We start from the raw sequence: 20,926 nt of genomic DNA, 5'->3' as shown, positions 1-20,926 counted from the left end.
TATTTTTCTGAGTTTCTTCTAAATCTGGTAGTATTTTTTTGAGGTGTCTAATTATTTTTCTTGAGTATTAATTTTTTTGGGTTAAGCAAGTATAATTCTTTTTCCAGCAGGTTTGTCTAATTCTTTACTCTAATTCCATTAGGCATTGTGTTTGATTAATTGGGTACTGCTACTGCAACAAATCAATATTTGCAAGTTTAATTCTTTTTCCAGCAGGTTTGTCTAATTCTTTACTCTAATTCCATTAGGCATTGTGTTTGATTAATTGGGTACTACTACTGCAACGAATCAATATTTGTAGATATATTCAAATATATTTATAATTATACAATCAATTTTATTGAAGGCACAATCTTGAATTTATGTATTAATTTTTTTGGGTCAAGCAAGTATAATTATTTTTCCAGTAGGTTTGTTTAATTCTTTACTCTAAGTCCTTTAGGCATTGTGTTTGATTAATTGGGTATTCGGGTTCACTTTTCCTACTACTACAACAAATCAAAATTTGTGGATATATATATATATTTTTTATTGAAGGCACAATCTTGAATTTATTTTCTTATTTCTTTATTTTTTTTTTTGTTTTGTTGATTTTGGTCTTAAAGAAACTCCCATAGTCCATATTGAAACACTTTCAGCCTTTTTCGCTGTTTATTGCTAGAAATTTCTTTGGTGCAGCAGATTTTTACCTATAAATAATGGAGATGAGAGAGAGAGACAGAGAGATAGAGAGAGCATCTTTTGAGGTTTGTTAATCTTTAATTTCCAGCAAGTTTGCTAATTTCCATTAGGCGTCGTGTTTGCTTAATTTGAAGCATTGTGTTTGCTTAATTTCCAGCAGGTTTGTTAATTTCCACAAATTCAAACCAATAATTTGAAGCCTTGTGTTTGCTTAATAGGCTGACATTAGGAAACTTGAGGACTTCCTTAAGACCTTTTATATCGAAACATTGTGGTAAGTATTTGATCATTGTTATACTGTGATTATTTCTTTGGTTGGTTGTGTAAGAAATTTATAAGTATGGTTTTTTTATTTTTTCAATCACTTATCATTATTTGGGTTTATTAAAATCAAATTGGGGTGGGTGGGGTAGAGAGATGAAAATTGATAAACCATTTAACAAGGCCATTTTTTTAGAGAAATAAATAGAGTTTTAATTTCTATGTTGTTAAATTTGTATATAAATATTCACTTAGTTTGTTATCCTGCCATGTATACGACAAAAAACAATATTCACTCAGCTTCATTTAATATTCACTCAGTTTGTTATCCTTTCTATTCATACATGTTTAGGAATGTAAGATTAGGTGTAATATGAGTTACGCCATGGACTACGAGATTTGTCATGTCCTAAAAAAATAAGAATTTTTTTAAGCGAACACAATGCTTAATAGGCTCACATTAGGCAGCTTAAGGACTTCCTTAAGACATTTCATATCGAAACATTGTGGTAAGTATTTGATTGGTATTCTTACTTAAGCATTGATTGATTATTGTTATTCTGGGTTATTTCTTTGATTGGTTGTGTATGAAATTTATAAGTATGGTTTTTTTAATTTTTTTCTTACAATTATCATTATTTGGGTTTATTTAAATCAAATTGGGGTGGGTGGGGTAAGGGGAGTAAGAAAGAATGAATGATCTAATAAATCAATTTTATTATATTATATGTTTTTTATTTTTTTTATTTTACATTTTGTCTCAATTAAATCTGAACCACGTTTCATTTTTCTATTTCAACGAATAGGCTCTAAACAAAATTCGTGAGTTCATTTTTAAATTAATTGATTTTCAAATTCATGACTTAATTGGTTTGAATTGTGGTATCATACCGTTCAAGCTTTAATTAATCCTATTAGCAAAAGTTTTTCTATTTTCTTAGAATTCTTTGATTGGTTGTTCAGAGTTTCATTGTTCTAGGTTAGTTTAACTGGATACAGATCCAAATTATTATTTACTAAATTTGATATTTTAAATTGAAGTGGGTCATAATTTATCAAATTGACGAAAATGGATTAGAGAGATGAAAATTGATGAACCATTATGAGATGCAGAGAGGTTAGTTTCTAATTGTTGAACCATTTGACGATGCCTTTTTTTTACAAAAAGAAATAGAGCTTTAATTTCTATGTTGTTTAATTTGTATATAAATATTCACTCAGTTTGTTATCCTTTCTATTGATACATGTTTAGGAATGTAGGATTAGGTGTAATATGAGTTACGACATGGACTACGAGATTTGTCATGTCCTAAAAAAATAAGAATTTTTTTAAGCAAACACAATGCTTAATAGGCTCATATTAGGCAGCTTGAGGACTTTCTTAAGACATTTCATATCGAAACATTGTGGTAAGTATTTGATTTATATTCTTACTTAAGCTATGATTGATCATTGTTATTCTATGATTATTTCTTTGTTGGTTGTGTAGTAAATTTATAAGTATGGTTTTTTTTTTTTTTTCTTACAATTATCATTATTTGGGTTTATTAAAATCAAATTGGAAGGGGAGATGGAGGGGGGTTAGGGGGGGGGGGCAAGAAAGAATGAATGATTTAAGAAATCTACTAAATTACATATTTGTTCCTGTATGTGGGAGATTTTTTTTTTCCTGCATGTGGATATTGACCCAAGGGCATAATAAGATGGATGATTTGATGCTCATGGATTTTCATTGTTATGTTCATTTTTTTATTAGTTTAAATGCATTCATAATTTCTTATCTTATTTCATGTAATGAGATTCAGTGGAGAAACAAGAGGATAGTGTACTACTAATGTTTGTTTAAGATCTTAGATTTTCAAGATTTCAGTATTTCCATGCGTAAATAGTTTGCGTTGCCTCTTAGCCTTTGTCGCCAATAGTTTGCTTGGATTTTATTGAGTGTCAACTCTTTTTTGGTTAGTGCTTTGATTGGTTATTGTTTGGATGCAATATAGGACTGCTCTAAATCATAAAACAAGGCACCTAATTTGTGCAATTTGGTCATTAGGTCATGGACTGAGTACACACACTAGGGAAAATCATATTAAATTAGAACATATTTAAGAGAAGTTGTGTTGGATTTTTAGGTGTTTGGACAACTGGACTATTGATTTTATCAATTGCATATGACTAAAAACATAAATATGAGCACCACCGTTCACCCTCAATATGGATCATAACTGTTTATTAAAACTATACTGAATCAACTTATGGTTTATTTTATTCATTTTCTTATTAAATTTATTTATAAATTATTTCACTACTAAAATTTTAGTTTTTTGCGACGGTAAAATGCCGTCGCTAATACTCCTAATGCCATCGCAAAAAAGTTTTTGCGACGGCAAATAACTTTTTGCGACGGCAAGAGGGGGGTCGCAACAAGGGACGTTGCAAAAAAGTTTTTACGACGGCATTGTAATGTTTTGCGATGACATTTTTGCTTTTTGCGATGGCACTTTGCAGTCGCTAATAATGTTTAAAATTTCTTGACTTTTTGCGACGGCACTATTTTACCGTCGCTAAAAATGTTATTTGAGATGGCAAAAAATGTCGTCGCTAATAGTCTTTTTTTTTGCAACGGCAAGAACACTATTTTTGCGACGGTGTGGTGTCGTCGCAAAAAGTATTAAAAATATGAAAATTTCTATTTTTTGCGACAGTGTACTGCCATCGCAAAAAGTATTAAAAAATAATAAAATTTCTATTTTTTGCGACAGTTTAGTGTCGTCGCAAAAGTAAAACCTGTAACAAAATCATTAAAAATATTAAAAGTTTCTGTTTTTTACGATGGTGTAGTGCCGTCACAAAAAAGAAAAAAAACATCGTGCGATAAAATTATTAAAAATATTAAAATTTCTCCATAATAATTGCATAATAATATAAAAATTCTTGTATAAAAATAATAATTTCCCCATAATAAAATATTCTTCCATTCATAATTACACATCAACAAAATTATCCCACTACATAATGTTTCATAATACATATATAATGTTTAAATACATGATTTTGTTCATAATTCAAAATAACATAAACCAAAATTAAATATTTTTCTCATCATTCTTTGTAGATAACAAAAACAAAAGTTAGCCACATTCTCCACAGGCATGCAGTCCACAAGAAGCACGCTCCTACATGGGATCTGAAAAATAAAAATAAAAATAAAAATAATTAATGACAATATAATTATGTGTTAATGTTAATTATAAAAAAACATAAAAATTACTATAGCATCAAATACAACATTTTTTTTGTTAGTCATCAAATCCCACATCAACATTTTTTTTGTTAACATCAAATAAAGAAATTACATTGCAACAAAAGAACGTTAATTACACTTTTGGTTCAAAATGTATCTTGGGTCATTTTGATCCATAATATTTTAATTAAGTCAATCTGTAAAAGGTTACTTTTTTCAGAAACGGTAATTTTTTGTTTTTATTCTAATGATAAATACTATAACATTATTCATAGAGACCAATTTAACTCATTTAATACTTGGAGAATGAAATTGACACAATTAAATATTGAGCAACATAATAACACAAAATGCATAGTCTAAGTCCTACATAAGGTCACAATTTTCACTTACACCAGAGCACAGATCTAATTGCACATCTATATTTTTGCAATTATTTCCACTTGTTTCATTTGCAATTCCTCCTTTAGTCTTGGGCAAAAACTAAGAAATGGGAGCAGAAAGCATTAGTTAAAAATGAGGGAGTTCAAAGCTGAAAATGAGAGTGCTAAGCTTGAATTATAGGTCTGTTGTTTTTTTCTACACCAATAGTCCTTGTTAAGTACAAGAAAATAAATTCAGCAATCAAGAACAGAAGCCATTCTTTACTTTTTCCAATTGCATATTGCTCCAATTAGAATAACAAAGAATTAATATAGGTCATATGACACATAAGCTAAGCATCTATCACTCAAAATATGCAAGTACATAAATGCCTCTCAAAGAACACCTTCTTTGGTTTCAAAATGCACCTGGATAAAAAAGCTGACAATTCTCTAAGGAAGTTCAAACAGATACTTTAGCTGCATAGCAGGAAAATAAAAGGTTCTGGAAGCAAACCTGCGTTCCACGTCATAGTAACTCTCTTGCAAATGGCAATATACCCAAAATTGTATCTGCACCAGAATTGTCAACAAAAATGACAACCTACCACCAAAAAAAATGAGCTGCTTAGTGTAGGCAAAAAAAACATATTTCTTTTTAAATGACAGTCATAGTTAAAAACAACTTGCATATGGAGCTTGCCTTTTTCCAAGGTTTTCTGCCCCATTTTAATATAAAAGCATCCAAATCAGTAATCACCCATGGTCGAGGGACAAGATTTTGACAACTAGCCAAAAAGGACATTCCATCCTTTGAGAACAACTCTGCAAGCTTCAAGAATAGAGAAAAGAGGGGCGGGAAAAATTTCAATAAAATAAAGTGATATTGAAACTGTCATTAAACATATCCCCATAATATTTTGCACTACAGTTAAAAATGAATAACAATCACTTAAGAACTACATTAAACACTTTCATTGCAAGAGATGATTTTTGGGTTCTTCAAAGTAGATATTACTTTTGAAAATCCACTTGTATCCTGATGCAGATCTGGGTGGAATGGTACTGTAGAAAGACAATTTTTCAACAAACTGTTGGAAAATGGTTTTATATAGGCATAATTTTGAGCCCATTTGGGGTGGGCCCCAAACGTCTTTTGGGGTGGGTCCGAAGAGGTGACGTGTTCCTTGCCGCATGGCAAGTCACACGGTGAAGACGGTACGTCAAAACCATTTATGAGTGAATGGGAAGTTGACGTCGTTTTCGGATTTTACATTAATTTTTTTTTAGATAAAATTCATTTGAATTTTTTCAATAAAAAATTATTGTGGAAATTTAATTTAATTCTAAATTCAAATTTTGGGTACTTGAGTGGTTTCCTGAAGTTTGTAATTGAGAGAATTTAATTTAATTCTAAATTTAAAATTTTAGATTCCTTAAGAGGTTTCCTAAAATTTGTACCTCTTACTTTATTTTTTAAACTATTTTGAATCTGTTTAATATATATATATATTAAACTAGTTTAATATATATATATATATATATATTCAAATAGTTTATTTACTATTAAGTTCCAACAGGTGTTATGTACTTCTAACAGGTCACTTTTTCATAATGTTTGAAAATGCTCCGGTTTTGCCTAACGGAAACTTTCAAAAACATTTGAATATAATTGGTGCGTCTGTTCACTGTTTTTTGAGAAACCTGTTTGGGGCTTAAGATTTTGCCTATATATACTGTCTTTTTCCAGCGGTTTGAGTAGTGAAAAAATCAGTCAAAATAATCTGGAAATTTAGTTTTGGTAATCCAATTTCCATCCGAAATTTTTAGTCTAAAACTTGTCTCTTCGCTGTCCATTTCTTTTAGTGCATTATTCCTCATATTTAGTTTTAGGAAAAAATATTCAGAGAGTATAGATCACAGGTTTGGTTCGCCGAACAAATTTATTTGAAGTACTTCTATAAATTTGTGAAGATCATTGTATCCTGGGAGATAGACGCCACTCAACCGTAAGTACCATAGCGGGGCGAATCTGTCTTAAGGACAGAGTGTCACACACTCGACTTGGTCTTGTAATTTTATTTGGTTCAATAAAATAAATCCGGTATGTTATTTATTTATTTTATTTGAATTTGTTTCTTGTTATTTTATTTAAACAGAAGATTGTTCCAACACAAACATTACATAATGATGCCTTCAAAAAGATGACAAAGATTGTTTCTAGTCATTTAAGATATAGGTTAAAATAGAGGTCTTCAACAGAGTTTTCTGAGATGACAAAAATAAAATAACAAGAATGTCAAGAAGCGGAAGCAGAGGAGAATATATGAATCAATCTTAACATGTTACAGCCATTTTCAGATAAGTAACAATGCTGGCATGTTACTTGTCCTATCTCGGAAGATACCATTTGACTGGTCAAAATTGTCTGGTCATAGATTGTAAGAGCCACCCACGGGTCTTATGGTATTGGATCTTCAAATATGGTTTTAGGAGGTTTATATGGTTTTTAGGAGTCAAAGTCCTTAGTTTCTGCACACTGGAGTAATAGTTCTTCTGGAATTAGGAGTTTTCGTAAAGATTATATATAAAGATATGTGATGCTTTAATTCAATAGAATGTTGGAAAATTGATTTATATAAGGCATATTTTAGGCCGACTTTGAGCCCAAAATTAAGTAGGCCCCTAAAATATTTTGGGGCGTGTCCGAAGAGGTGAAGTGTTCCTTGCCGCGTGGCAAGTCACACGATGAAGACGGAACATCAAAACCATTTATGAGTGAATGGGAAATTGACATCGTTTTCAGGTTTAACATTAATTTTTAGACAAAATTCATTTGAATTTTTTCAATAAAAATTATTGTGAGAATTTAATTTAAATCTAAATTCAAATTTTTGGATTCCTTAAATGGTTTCCTAAAGTTTGTCAAATAAGATTAATATTTATATTCCAAACAGGTTTTATTAAAATCTATTATACTATTAGATTTATTTGTTTAATCTAAATCTAATAGTTTAATATATTTATTTCAAACAGTGAAAGTTGTTGGTTTGATTAAACTATGCAAATAGTTTAATAAAATTTATTCCAAACAGTGTAGTGTAGAACTTTGTCCTCTACCGGCTTTTTGTTTTTCAAATTGGTTGGAAGGAAGTTCTATTCTATGTGCAATGGAAACTGTTGGAAGGAAATTCTATTCCATGTGCAACGGCTAAAACTGTTTGAATAAGTTGGCACCTGTTCATTTGAAATCTCTTATGTTCTTTCAAAATTGGAACTTTTTCGGACAGTAATATTTGCCTATAAATACTACATTCCAGCAATGGTTTAGGCCCGGGAAAATTCAGTCTGTTTGTGGTCTTTTTGCTGTCCAAAAATACTGCATTTGTTTTTATTCTTCATATTAGTTTTAGTATAATATTCAGAGAGTTAGAACACAGGTTTGGTTCGCCGAACAAATTGTTTGGAGTACTACTACAATTTGTGAAGATCATTGTATCCTGGGAGATAGACGCCACTCAACCGTAAATACCGTAGCGGGGCGAATCTGTCTTAAGGACAGAGTGTCACACACTCGACTTGGTCTTAATTAATTCGGTTCGATAAATAAATCCGGTATGTTATTTATTTATTTTGTTTGAATTTATTTCAATTTATTTATTTACACAGAAGATTGTTCCAACAATCTTAAGACAGATTCGAATTATTCTGTTTACAGAATTTTTCGTTTGTTTTCCTTTTTCAATCTTCATAAATAATTTCGGAAGAAAATTAATTTCTGTGGATTTACAAAATAATATTCTGGTTGGAAAAACAAATAGTGATTATATGCTATTTGACAGATAGTAGTAATATACTGTCTCTTTTCTTTGACAACAACTAGTAGTACGATACTGGTGTCATTAACAATTCAGAATATATTTTTGTGGAATTTTTTCAGAAATTAATTTTGGGTTTTAGAAATTATTTTTCTGAGTTTTCATTAATTAAAATTCTGTTTTCAGTATTTTAATTATTGAACTGTTACTGAAATTAATTTTCTGTGTGGAATTAATTTGGTTAAATAAAATTTTATTTTATTTCCAAATTAATTGAAAAAATAAAAGTTATAGTTTTTATTTCTTTTTTTTTTACAGAATTTAATTTCTTGTGTGGAATTAATTTGGTTAAATAAAATTTTATTTTATTTCCATATTAATTGAAAAATAAAAGTTATAGTTTTTATTTCTTTTATTTTACAGAATTTAATTTTCTGTGTGGAATTAATTTGTTTAAATAAAATTTTATTTTATTTTCAAATTAATTGGAAAATAAAACTTACATTCTTGTTTCTTTTATTTTTACAGAATTTAATTCTGTGAATTTGGTTTAATTTTCCGTGTAGTGTAAATTCTAATTATAATTTTGTTTTATATATTAGAATTGATGGCTACTGAAACAAATGCCCAAACAAGTACTACTGTGGTGGCTGCAATGACGCCAACCCCCTCTCTTGTTGTAACAGTACCGGTAAATCACAGTGAAAAGCCAGAGAAGTTCTTAGGAACTGACTTTAAAAGATGGCAACAGAAAATGTTGTTCTATCTTACAACTCTGAACCTGGCTCGTTTCCTCCGTGAAGATGCTCCTATCCTGAAAGAGGATGAAACCGACCGGCAAGTGGTTGCTGCGGTTGATGCCTGGAAACATGCCAATTTCCTTTGCCGGAATTACGTCTTGAACAGACTTGACAACACATTATACAACGTCTACAGTCCAATCAAGACTGCAAAGGAACTTTGGGAATCGTTGGAGAAAAAGTACAAAACGGAAGATGCCGGCTCAAAGAAATTTGTGGTTGGCAGATTCTTGGATTTTGTAATGGTTGATTCAAAAACTGTGATCAGCCAAGCTCAAGATTTCCAACTCATCCTGCATGACATTCACGCAGAAGGTATGTCTCTCAGTGAATCCTTTCAAGTTGCAGCCTTAATTGAAAAATTACCAAAAGGCTGGAAGGAATTCAAGAACTACCTCAAACACAAGCCAAAAGAAATTTCTATGGACGAGTTAATTGTGCGTTTGAGGATTGAGGAGGACAACTGCAATTCTGAACAGCGGGCTGGTAAGCTTCCTATGGAGTCTAAGGCAAATGTGGTGGAACATGCTTCAAAAACCAAGAAACGAAAGTCTTTTGGAGAAAGTTCATCACAAGGCTCTAAAGGGGGGAAAAATAAAAAGTACAAGTTTAATGGCAAATGTTACATCTATGACAAAGAGGGACATCGGGCCAAAGATTGCCGTAGCAAAGGCAAAAGCAAAAGAAGAACAAGCAAGAAGCCTGCTCAAGCCCATATGACCGAAGTGGACAATATTTCCAATGGTGTCGATGACATCAATCTTTCTGCAGTTGTTTCCGAGGCAAATCTTGTCGGAAATCCTAAAGAATGGTGGGTGGACACTGGTGCTACTCGCCATAGCTGTGCCGACAAAAAGATGTTCACATTTTATTCTACAGTGGATAATGGTGAACAACTCTTTATGGGCAACTCCTCAACTTCCAAAGTTGAAGGACAAGGAAAGATTGTACTTAAGATGACATCTGGAAAGGAACTCACTCTCAACAATGTGCTGCATGTACCGGACATTCGCAAGAATCTTGTTTCCGGATCTTTGTTGAGTAAGAATGGGTTTAGGCTAGTATTTGAGAGTGATAAATTTGTACTTACTAAGAATGAGATATATGTAGGAAAATGTTACATGTCTGATGGCCTTTTCAAGTTAAATGTAATGACCGTTGTACCTTCAGTTATTGATAATACTACATCTTCTTCTTACTTGCTTGAGTCTTCAAATTTATGGCATGGTAGACTAGGACATGTTAATTATTAATATGGAATGTTTACCTAAATTTAACATTGATTCAAATCATAAATGTGAAATTTGCGTTGAGGCAAAATTATCTAAAACTCCTTTTCATTCAATTGAAAGAAGTACGGAACCACTTGAATTAATTCATAGTGGCATTTGTGATTTTAAATCAATTCAAACTAGAGGTGGGAAAAAGTATTTTATCACTTTTATAGATGACTATACTAGATATAGTTATGTTTATTTAATTCGAACCAAGGATGAAGCATTGGAAACTTTCATTCAATATAAGAATGAAGTTGAAAATCAACTTGGTAAGAAAATCAAGAAACTTAGAAGTGATAGAGGTGGTGAATATGAATCACCTCTTGGTGAATTTTGTAAAGAACATGGAATAATTCATCAAACCACCGCTCCTTACTCACCTCAGCAAAATGGAATTGCTGAAAGAAAAAATAGGATTTTAAAAGAAATGATGAATGCCATGTTAATCAGTTCTGGATTACCTCAGAACTTGTGGGGGGAAGCAATACTTTCTGCTAATTATATTTTAAATAAAGTACCCCGAAAGAAAATAAATCAAACACCTTATGAATTGTGGCATGGAAGAGTACCATCCTACAAATACTTAAAAGTGTGGGGGTGTTTGGCTAAAGTGGCTATTCCTAGTCCTAAAAAGACTAAGATAGGTCCTAAGACCATTGATTGCATTTTCATTGGTTATGCCAAGAATAGTAGTGCATATCGGTTTTTGATTCATAAATCAGAACATTCCGAAATGCATGTAAATACTATTATTGAATCTCGGAATGCATCTTTCTTTGAACATGTATTTCCAAAGAAGACTGGACAAGAGACTAGTACTAATAAAAGATCTTTTGATGCTATTACTAGTCAGGATCAAGAACATGATCAAGAACAAGAGTTAGATCAAAATGAGGAAGAGGAACTTAGGCGTAGTAAACGTGCTAGAACCTCAAAATCTTTTGGTCCAGATTTTCTAACATATTTGTTAGAAAATGAGCCTTTAACATTTAAAGAGGCTATGTCCAGTCCTGAAGCTGTCAACAGTGAAGTTGAATCCATCTTGCAAAATCACACTTAGGAATTAGTGGACTTGCCACCAGGTTGTAAACCTCTTGGGTACAAGTGGATTTTCAAAAGAAAATTGAAAGCGGATGGATCAATAGATAAATACAAGGCAAGACTTGTAGTCAAATGTTTTAGACAGAAAGAAGGTCTAGATTATTTTGACACATACTCACCGGTTACTAGAATCACATCCATTAGAATGCTAATTGCCATTGCATCTCTATACAATCTAGAAATTCATCAAATGGATGTTAAAACCGCTTTCTTAAATGGTGAGTTAAATGAAAAAATTTACATGGAACAACCAGAAGGGTTTTCTGTTCCAGAGAAAGAAAAGAAAGTGTGTAAATTGGTTAAATCATTATATGGTTTAAAACAAGCGCCAAAGCAATGGCATGAGAAATTTGACAAGACAATGATGTCAAATGGATTTAAAATTAATGAGTGTGACAAATGTGTTTATATTAAAAACACAGATAAAGGTTATGTCATTGTATGTCTTTATGTAGATGATATGCTCATCATAGGTAGTAATAATGATATGATTAAAACTACCAAGAAAATGTTGAATAAACATTTTGACATGATGGACATGGGCATTGCTGATGTAATTCTTGGTATGAAAATTACCAAAACATCAGAAGGGTATAGTTTGCCACAATCTCATTACATTGAGAAAATACTTGACAAATTCAGCAAAGATAATGATCATCTTGCTAAAACTCCTGTAGATGTTAATTTGTATCTTTCTAAGAATGTACAGGAAAGTAGTTCTCAATTAGAGTATGCCCAAATTATTGGAAGCTTAATGTACTTGATGAACTGCACTCGCCCAGATATAGCTTATGCAGTAAGTAAATTAAGTAGATATACGAGTAACCCGGGAGTAGAACACTAGAAAGCAATTATAAGGGTTCTAAGATATCTCCGATTTACTCGTAACATTGGGCTGAATTATACTGGATATCCAGCAGTACTTGAAGGATACTGTGATGCGAATTGGATATCGGATACTAGAGACTCGAAGTCCACCAGTGGGTATGTCTTTACTCTTGGTGGGGCGGCTGTATCTTGGAAATCTTCCAAACAGACTTGTATTGCTAGGTCTACTATGGAATCTGAATTCATAGCTTTAGACAAAGCAGGGGAAGAGGCAGAATGGCTTCGCCACTTCCTTGAAGATATTCCAATATGGCCAACACCGGTGCCTGCTATATGCATACATTGTGATAGTCAATCAGTAATTGGTAGAGCACAGAGTCATATGTATAATGGTAAGTCACGACACATTCGTCGACGACATAACACCGTAAGACAACTACTCTCTAATGGAATTATTTCCATAGAATATGTTAAGTCTAAAGACAACATAGCGGATCCACTAACCAAATGGTTAGCAAGAGAGTTAGTTGAGAATTCATCGAGGGGAATGGGACTTAAGCCTTTTAAATAAGAGTTACCACAACGGCAACCCAACCTAGTTGACTGGAGATCCCAAGATCTAGGTTCAAAGGGACAACCGAGTTGTGAATGACTCAGAAGGATCACTGGGGAGTCTAACTCCTACCCATTTCTATGATGAAATAGTGATGTCTGCAGCGTTTGAGGTTAAGTAAAATTTTAATGATTCTTATATCTAGGTAAACCTAGTGGAGTATGGCAGGATACTCTTCATAAGCATCACCTATGTGAGTGTAAACTGGGCCGGTTCTATAAGATTTGTGAAGGGCTACAAGTCTTTAGAGCACTCATGAAGACCAGGTTGTTCAGGGCCAAAATGAACACAATAGTGAGAACTAAACTGTGTCTGGGGATATACTGTGTAAGTTCTATTGTCTTGGTTTACACAAACGGCTGAACAGTTCAAGACATCATGTTCACTGGTTAGCTAGTAAATCCGATAGTGTCTCACAAGGGAAGGTTCAAAGCCAAAAGCTACCTATCCTTTGCAGAATATTTTCAATTTCTGTACTCTCTGTATTAGATCATGTTGTTGCATTTTCTCTCCGTCAAATTCCATTCATGTGGGGGATTGTTGGAAAATTGGTTTATATAAGGCATATTTTAGGCCGACTTTGAGCCCAAAATTAAGTAGGCCCCTAAAATATTTTGGGGCGTGTCCGAAGAGGTGAAGTGTTCTTTGCCGCATGGCAAGTCACACGATGAAGACGGAACGTCAAAACCATTTATGAGTGAATGGGAAATTGACATCGTTTTCAAACATTAATTTTTAGATAAAATTCATTTGAATTTTTTCAATAAAAATTATTGTGGGAATTTAATTTAAATCTAAATTCAAATTTTTGGATTCCTTAAATGGTTTCCTAAAGTTTGTCAAATAAGATTAATATTTATATTCCAAACATGTTTTATTAAAATCTATTATACTATTAGATTTATTTGTTTAATCTAAATCTAATAGTTTAATATATTTATTTCAAACAGTGAAGGTTGTTGGTTTGATTAAACTATGCAAATAGTTTAATAAAATTTATTCCAAACAGTGTAGTGTAGAACTTTGTCCTCTAACGGCTTTTTGTTTTTCAAATTGGTTGGAAGGAAGTTCTATTCCATGTGCAACGGTAGAAACTGCTGGAAGGAAGTTCTATTCCATGTGCAACGGCTAAAACTGTTTGAATAAGTTGGCACCTGTTCATTTGAAATCTCTTATGTTCTTTCAAAATTGGAACCTTTTCGGACAGTAATATTTGCCTATAAATACTACATTCCAGCAATGGTTTAGGCCCGGGAAAATTCAGTCTGTTTGTGGTCTTTTTGCTGTCCAAAAATACTGCATTTGTTTTTATTCTTCATATTAGTTTTAGTATAATATTCAGAGAGTTAGAACACAGGTTTGGTTCGCCGAACAAATTGTTTGGAGTACTACTACAATTTGTGAAGATCATTGTATCCTGGGAGATAGACGCCACTCAACCATAAGTACCGTAGCGGGGCGAATCTGTTTTAAGGACAGAGTGTCACACACTCGACTTGGTCTTAATTAATTCGGTTCGATAAATAAATCCAGTATGTTATTTATTTATTTTGTTTGAATTTATTTCAATTTATTTATTTACACAGAAGATTGTTCCAACATAGACAACATCATATAGAGAATTTATAAAACCTTTATGTTTTTATGGGATTTTGTAGTGCAATTCTAGAGTAAGCGTGATGATGCATTTGGAAATCTAGGTTCGAGGCCTAGAGTTTTTTCTTCTTCTCTTGCAATTTTAAGCCTTTCAAAGCTTAATTCAGATCTGTCCAACCTTTGTTTCACTCATTAAACCCCTCTAGGCAAGCGTAACCTGTGCACCAACCAATCATGCAAATCAAGATAAACCAAAATAAACACAATTACTATTCTCATGCTATTGTTCACAGCCCCTGAACAGCACCAAAACTCATACCACCCGTAATTACTGCTTCCAATCCAAACCAAGACGGTTAGATTTTTAGCATGCTTAAGCTAGCTCATAGTTTATGTTTAGTCAAGCCAAGCTTGAGCATCTAGCTAGTTTGGCTCATTTCACACCCCCGCAAACAAACAGTTAGAATGGTAAGTATTACATTGTCACGACCCGAACCCGCCCCTATGGGTTAAGGCCATAACCGGCCAGTAATCACGAGATTACCTACGGCCTCAAACCAAATAAAACAAAACTCATCAGAGTAAAGGGGCCAAACGGAAGCAAATTTTAAACTTTGTCCTCAGAGCTATGCTTATATGCACACCATAATATTCCAAACATTTATACGTTAATAACTCACATCAAAATGTGTACTAACACATAATACTGTACATACAGGATCATACAAGTTTAAGTCAATCGAACCCAAGACTTATATACAAAAGTAGTCCAATACTTTCGCCAACATAACAAAACTATGAACAAAGGACAAAGACGAAGACAGTCTTTTGCGTGAGACGTTTGGGTTGACTCCTCAAAACTTTGACTGTTTCTCACAATTTCACCAAAGTTGGTTCTAGACGACCCTTGGCTCACCTACATGTACATGAATGAGCGTGAGCGAAAGCCCAGTGAATAATATCAATAAGGAAGATACATAAGTAATCTTTGAAACAGTTACAGCAGACAGCCTTTGGCCCAATCACTTATATCAATCGGCCTTCGGCCCAATCATTTATGTCAATCGGCCTTCGGCCTAATCATTCATGTCAATCGGCCTTTAGCCCAATCATTCATGTCAATCGGCCTTCGGCCCAACCATTTACGTCAATCGGCCTTCGGCCCAATCATTTATGTCAATCGGCCTTCAACCCAATCATTCATGTCAATCGGCCTTCGGCCCAATCATTCATGTCAATCGGCCTTCAGCTCAACCATTTATGTCAATCGGCTTTCGGCCCAATCATTCATGTCAATCGGCCTTCGGCCTAATCATTTATGTCAATCATTGTCCACCATTCGAATTAATGAACTTACAAAACTTATATAGAAGTAAACAATTGGACAACAATATAATTCAAATATCTTGTTAAGATATTACTCACAGTGATCGGTTGGTTGGTTTGCTCTGGAGCTCGACCCTACACATTTCATGAACACAAAAGGGTCACAAACAATTCAATCCGTTCTAAATTCACATTTTTCTCTTTAGGCTTCATTCTTATCTCTTTAACTCAATTCCAATGCTCAATGTATGCCTAAGAGTACTTGGAAGTAAAAGAGAACAGAAAATGAAACACAGAATATCTTTTCAAAATTTTAGAAAACAGGGTCCCCGCTCGAGCGGACCCATAAGGTCTGCAAAAGTACTGCATGCATCAAAATTAAGCTCGAGCGTTAAGTCTGGCGCTCGAGCTGAAGGTCTGTCTACATAGCTCCCCGCTCGAGCGTGAACTTACCCGCTCGAGCGGACATCTAAGTCTGCAAAAAAATATAGGGAGCACAAATTTCACGCTAGAGCGGAATTTTCTCCGCTCGAGCGGACATCAAAATTTTGGAAAATCCAGAATTGTTCTTTGAGCTCAATTCGACCTTCCAATCAACATTTCAAGCACGTAATAGCTCAAACTTCAAATATACTTGTGCTAACATGATACAAACACCAAATTATATCATTGTGAAGCTCAATTTCATGGATCAAACACTTGCATGCCCCAAATTAACCCAAACTCATCACCAACTCATCAAATTCATGCATTCAAAGCTCCTACTCTTATAAATTGTACATGCATGTGATATATTACCCTCATTTCAACTCACATGGTGCAAATGGTGATTGTAAGCATGAGCTTCAATTAGAAACTTACATGGATCATGTATTTCAAACTCATAATTTTTGGCTCAATTATGTAAATTCATGGTTATTATGCACATGCAAGCATTCCATGACTTCAAATACAACAAAATCAACCCAATTTCCTTATGATCAAACTGACTCATGTTCTTGACCATTAATCAAACTTGAATTCACAATTTTCAACATTAAACTCATGAATTCACTTACTTAGAGGCTCAATTCTTCCAATCTATGGTCAAATCTAGAGTTAGACTTCAAATTTTCAAGCCTTCAAGATCAAACTTTGATTCTCCTACACACTCTCTCTCTAGTTCGGTTCTCTCTTTTTCTTCTTAGAGTTGAAACCAGCCAAATGATATAAAAGGAGAAATCAATTATAATAAGACCCTTTACATGTGCTCTCATAGGCACAATTGATTTGAATTAAATAATTGAGCACTAAAGCACCAATTTAATCTATTTATTTTGATCCGAATCAATTTTTAATTAAATTTCACCGTAGGCTCTAAAAATTACGCTAATCATAAAGGCGCAATCGATTTCAGTTTCTGTGGCCGATAGGGCCATCAATTTAATTTCCAAAGAAGATAGTCAAACAGATATTCCTACGGTGAACAGATAGAAATTCAAAGCCACATATTTTCACATAATGGCACACAAAATCATATTAAACACATAATCATACTCATATTAAGGACCAATTAACATATTACGGAACAGGGATATCACAGTCTTCCTCCCTTTAGGAAGTTTGGCCCTCCAAACTTAATTTACCTTCGTCGGGAAACAAATGTGGATAGCGTAGTCGCATTTCATCCTCCTTTTCCCACGTGGCATCCGTCCCATAGTGTTCTTTCCATTCCACTTTCACCATTAGGATGGACTTGCTTCTCAGTTGTTTCACTTGCCGGTCGACGATTCGCTCCGGCCATTCGGCGTACTCCATATTTTCATCAATAGCTACCCAATGATAATCAATCACATGAAACGGGTCTCGGAGGTAACCCCTCAACATCAACACATGAAACACATTGTGGATTTGCTCAAATCTCGGTGGCAAAGTAACTCTATAGGCAACCGGACCAAGCCTTTCCAAAATTTGAAACGGCCCAATGTAACGGGGCGACAACTTGCCATTCTTTCCAAACCTGACTTGGCCTTTCATCGGAGATACACGGATGAACACATGGTCACCAATCTCATACTCAAAAGGTCTTCTCCGAATGTCTGCGTAATTCTTTTGTCGGTCCTGATCTGTTTTGAGCCTTTGCCGAATGATCTTTATTTTCTCGGAAGTGTCTTGCACAATTTCAGACCCAAGTAAAGCTCTATCCCTGACTTTTGTCCAACAAATAGGTGATCTACACCTTCAACCATACAAAGCCTCATATCGTGCCATACCGATGCTGGAGTGGAAGCTGTTATTGTATGCAAACTCTGTAAGTGGAAAATAATCTTCCCAACTCCCTTGAAAATCCAAAGCACACATCTGAAGCATATCTTCCAAAGTTTGTATTGTTCGTTCTGATTGTCCATTGGTTTGTAGGTGGAATGCAGTACTGAATCTTAGTTCTATCCCCATAACTTCTTGCAAACTCTTCCACAATCTAGATACGAATTTCGAATCTTTATCCGACACAATGGATACTGGAACTCTGTGTAAACGGACAATTTCATCAACATAAATGGTAGCCAGTTTATAAGCATTAAACGTGGTTCTAACTAGTAGAAAATGTGCAGATTTAGTCAGTCTATCAACTACAACCCAAATAGAATCCATACCTCGAGAAGTCCGAGGTAGGCCAACAACGAAATCCATAGTTACATGCTCCCACTTCCATTCAAGAATAGGGAGAGGTTAAAGTAGACCGCCTGGTTTCTAATGTTCAGCTTTGACTTGCTGACATTGAAGACACTTGGATACATATTCTACAATCTCTTTCTTCATTTTAGGCCACCAATAGGTCTGTTTCAGATCCTGATACATTTTATTGTTACCCGGATGCATGGCAAATACGGATCTGTGGGCTTCATCTAAAACCCTTTTCTTTAGCTCCGGAATGTTTGGGACACACATTCGGTTTCGAAATTTCAACACTTCATTTTCAATACTGAACTCTGCCTTCGGACTTGTCTCAAATTCATCAATCACTTTCTTGAGGAATTCATCCTTTTTCTGTTTCTACTTGATTTCATCAATGATTGTCGGCTCAGCCGTAATAGCGGCTATCAATCCGCCTTGTTCACACATTACCACTTCAATTTCAGACTTCTCAAAATCTTATAAGATTTCTTTCTGTTCAATAAGCAAACAAGCCGTACTCCCCGTTGATTTTCTGCTCAAGGCATCAGCAACTATGTTAGCTTTCCCGGGGTGATACTGAATCTCTAAATCATAATCCTTTATTAATTCCAGCCATCTCCTCTGTCGCATATTCAACTCCTTCTGCGTGAAGAAGTATTTCAAACTTTTGTGATCCGTGTAGACTTCACAATTTGCTCCATACAGATAATGCTGCCAGATTTTCAAAGCAAAAACAACTGCGGCCAATTCTAGGTCATGTGTTGGATAATTCTTCTCGTGTGGCCTCAACTGTCAGGAGGCGTAAGCAATAACCTTTTCATTCTGCATTAACACACAACCCAAACCTTTATAAGACGCATCACTGAAAATTACGAAATTTTCCGTACCTGAAGGTAGTGTCAAAATTGGTGCAGTGGTCAATCTTGTTTTCAGTTCATCAAAGGCAGTTTGTTTTTCGTCGTTCCATTCAAACAGTTGCCCTTTTTGTGTCAATTGGGTAAGAGGCACAGCTATCTTTGAAAAGTTTTTCACAAACCTCCTGTAATACCCGGCTAAGCCCATGAAGCTGCGGATTTCTGTCACATTTGTCGGTGTAGGCCAATTCACAATTGCCTCTATTTTCTCCGGGTCCACTGAAATTCCTTTCGGGTTGATCACATGCCCTAAGAAAACAACTCCATCCAATCAAAACTCACATTTCTTTAGTTTAGCAAATAATTTCCTTTCCTGAAGTATTTGTAGGACAGTTCTCAAATGATGTTCATGTTCAAGTCTATCTTTGAAATATATCAAAATGTCATCAATAAAAACCACAACAAATTCGTCGAGGTAGGTTTTAAAAATTCGGTTCATTAAATCCATAAATGCTGCCGGAGCAATAGTCACTCCAAATGGCATAACAAGAAACTCAAAATGTCCATACCTCGTTCTGAATGCGATTTTCTCAACATCTTTTGCCTTAACTTTCAACTGATGATACCCGGACCTCAAATCAATCTTAGAAAACACCTGTGATCCCTGCAACTGGTGAAATAAGTCATCAATACGGGGTAGGGGATATTTGTTCTTTATTGTTACCTTGTTCAATTCCCGATAATCGATACACAGGCGTAGGGTTCCATCTTTCTTTTTCACAAATAATACTGGTGCACCCCAAGGCGAAATGCTAGGTCGAATAAACCCCTTGTCAAGCAGGTCTTGGAATTGTTCTTTCAATTCTTTCATTTCGGCAGTAGCCATTTTGTAGGGAGTTTTAGAAATGGGCTGGGTGCCTGGCACAGTTTCAATAGTAAACTCTATCTCCCTGTCTACCAATTCCCCTGGTAGTTCATTTGGAAACACATCTGAAAATTCTCTAACAATAGGGATATCATTCAATTCAGTATTTATAGATTGTTCAGACAACACATAGCACAAATAACCCTGACACCCTTTCCTGATCAATTTACATGCTTTCATTGCAGATATCAAATAAGGTGGAGGCACTACCCTGTTACCCACAAACACAATTTCTTCTTGTTCTGGTCGTCTAAACACAACCCGTTTTGTTACACAGTCAATGGTGGCACAATATTTAGTTAACCAGTCCATGCCCAGAATTATGTCAAAGTGCCTAAAGTTCAAGGGTAACAAGTCCACATATAGAATGGCATTCCCAATTCGCATGTCACAAAAACGATAGACAGATTCACACAATACTGATTCCCCAGATGGAGCAGAAACACATAGTAGATATGGCAATAATTCTAGAGGTCTACTTAGTCTAGATGTAAATGCACATGTTACAAATGAGTGTGTTGATCCAGAGTCAATTAACACAAAAGCATCCTGATTACATATAGAAATGGCACATGAGACAACTGCGTT

General features: G+C 34.3%; 1 long non-coding RNA gene across 1 annotated transcript in view; it reads right to left on the bottom strand.

Moving 5' to 3' along the window:
- Positions 1-4,257: 4,257 nt before the first annotated feature.
- LOC145807653 (uncharacterized) overlaps positions 4,258-20,926 on the bottom strand; it is a 30,464-nt gene continuing 13,795 nt past the window's right edge. The window contains exons 2-3 of the long non-coding RNA XR_014350917.1: positions 5,063-5,377; positions 4,258-4,666 (exon numbers count right to left, since the gene is read on the bottom strand). This is a non-coding gene — a long non-coding RNA (uncharacterized LOC145807653). The remainder of the gene's footprint in view (positions 4,667-5,062; positions 5,378-20,926) is intronic.

The sequence above is a fragment of the Camellia sinensis genome, chromosome 2, assembly GCF_055761805.1.
Source record: "Camellia sinensis isolate YWXY chromosome 2, ASM5576180v1, whole genome shotgun sequence".
NCBI classification, from domain to species: domain Eukaryota; kingdom Viridiplantae; phylum Streptophyta; class Magnoliopsida; order Ericales; family Theaceae; genus Camellia; species Camellia sinensis.
Note: the sequence above shows the minus strand (reverse complement) of the source record. Positions and strands in the feature narration are given on the sequence as shown.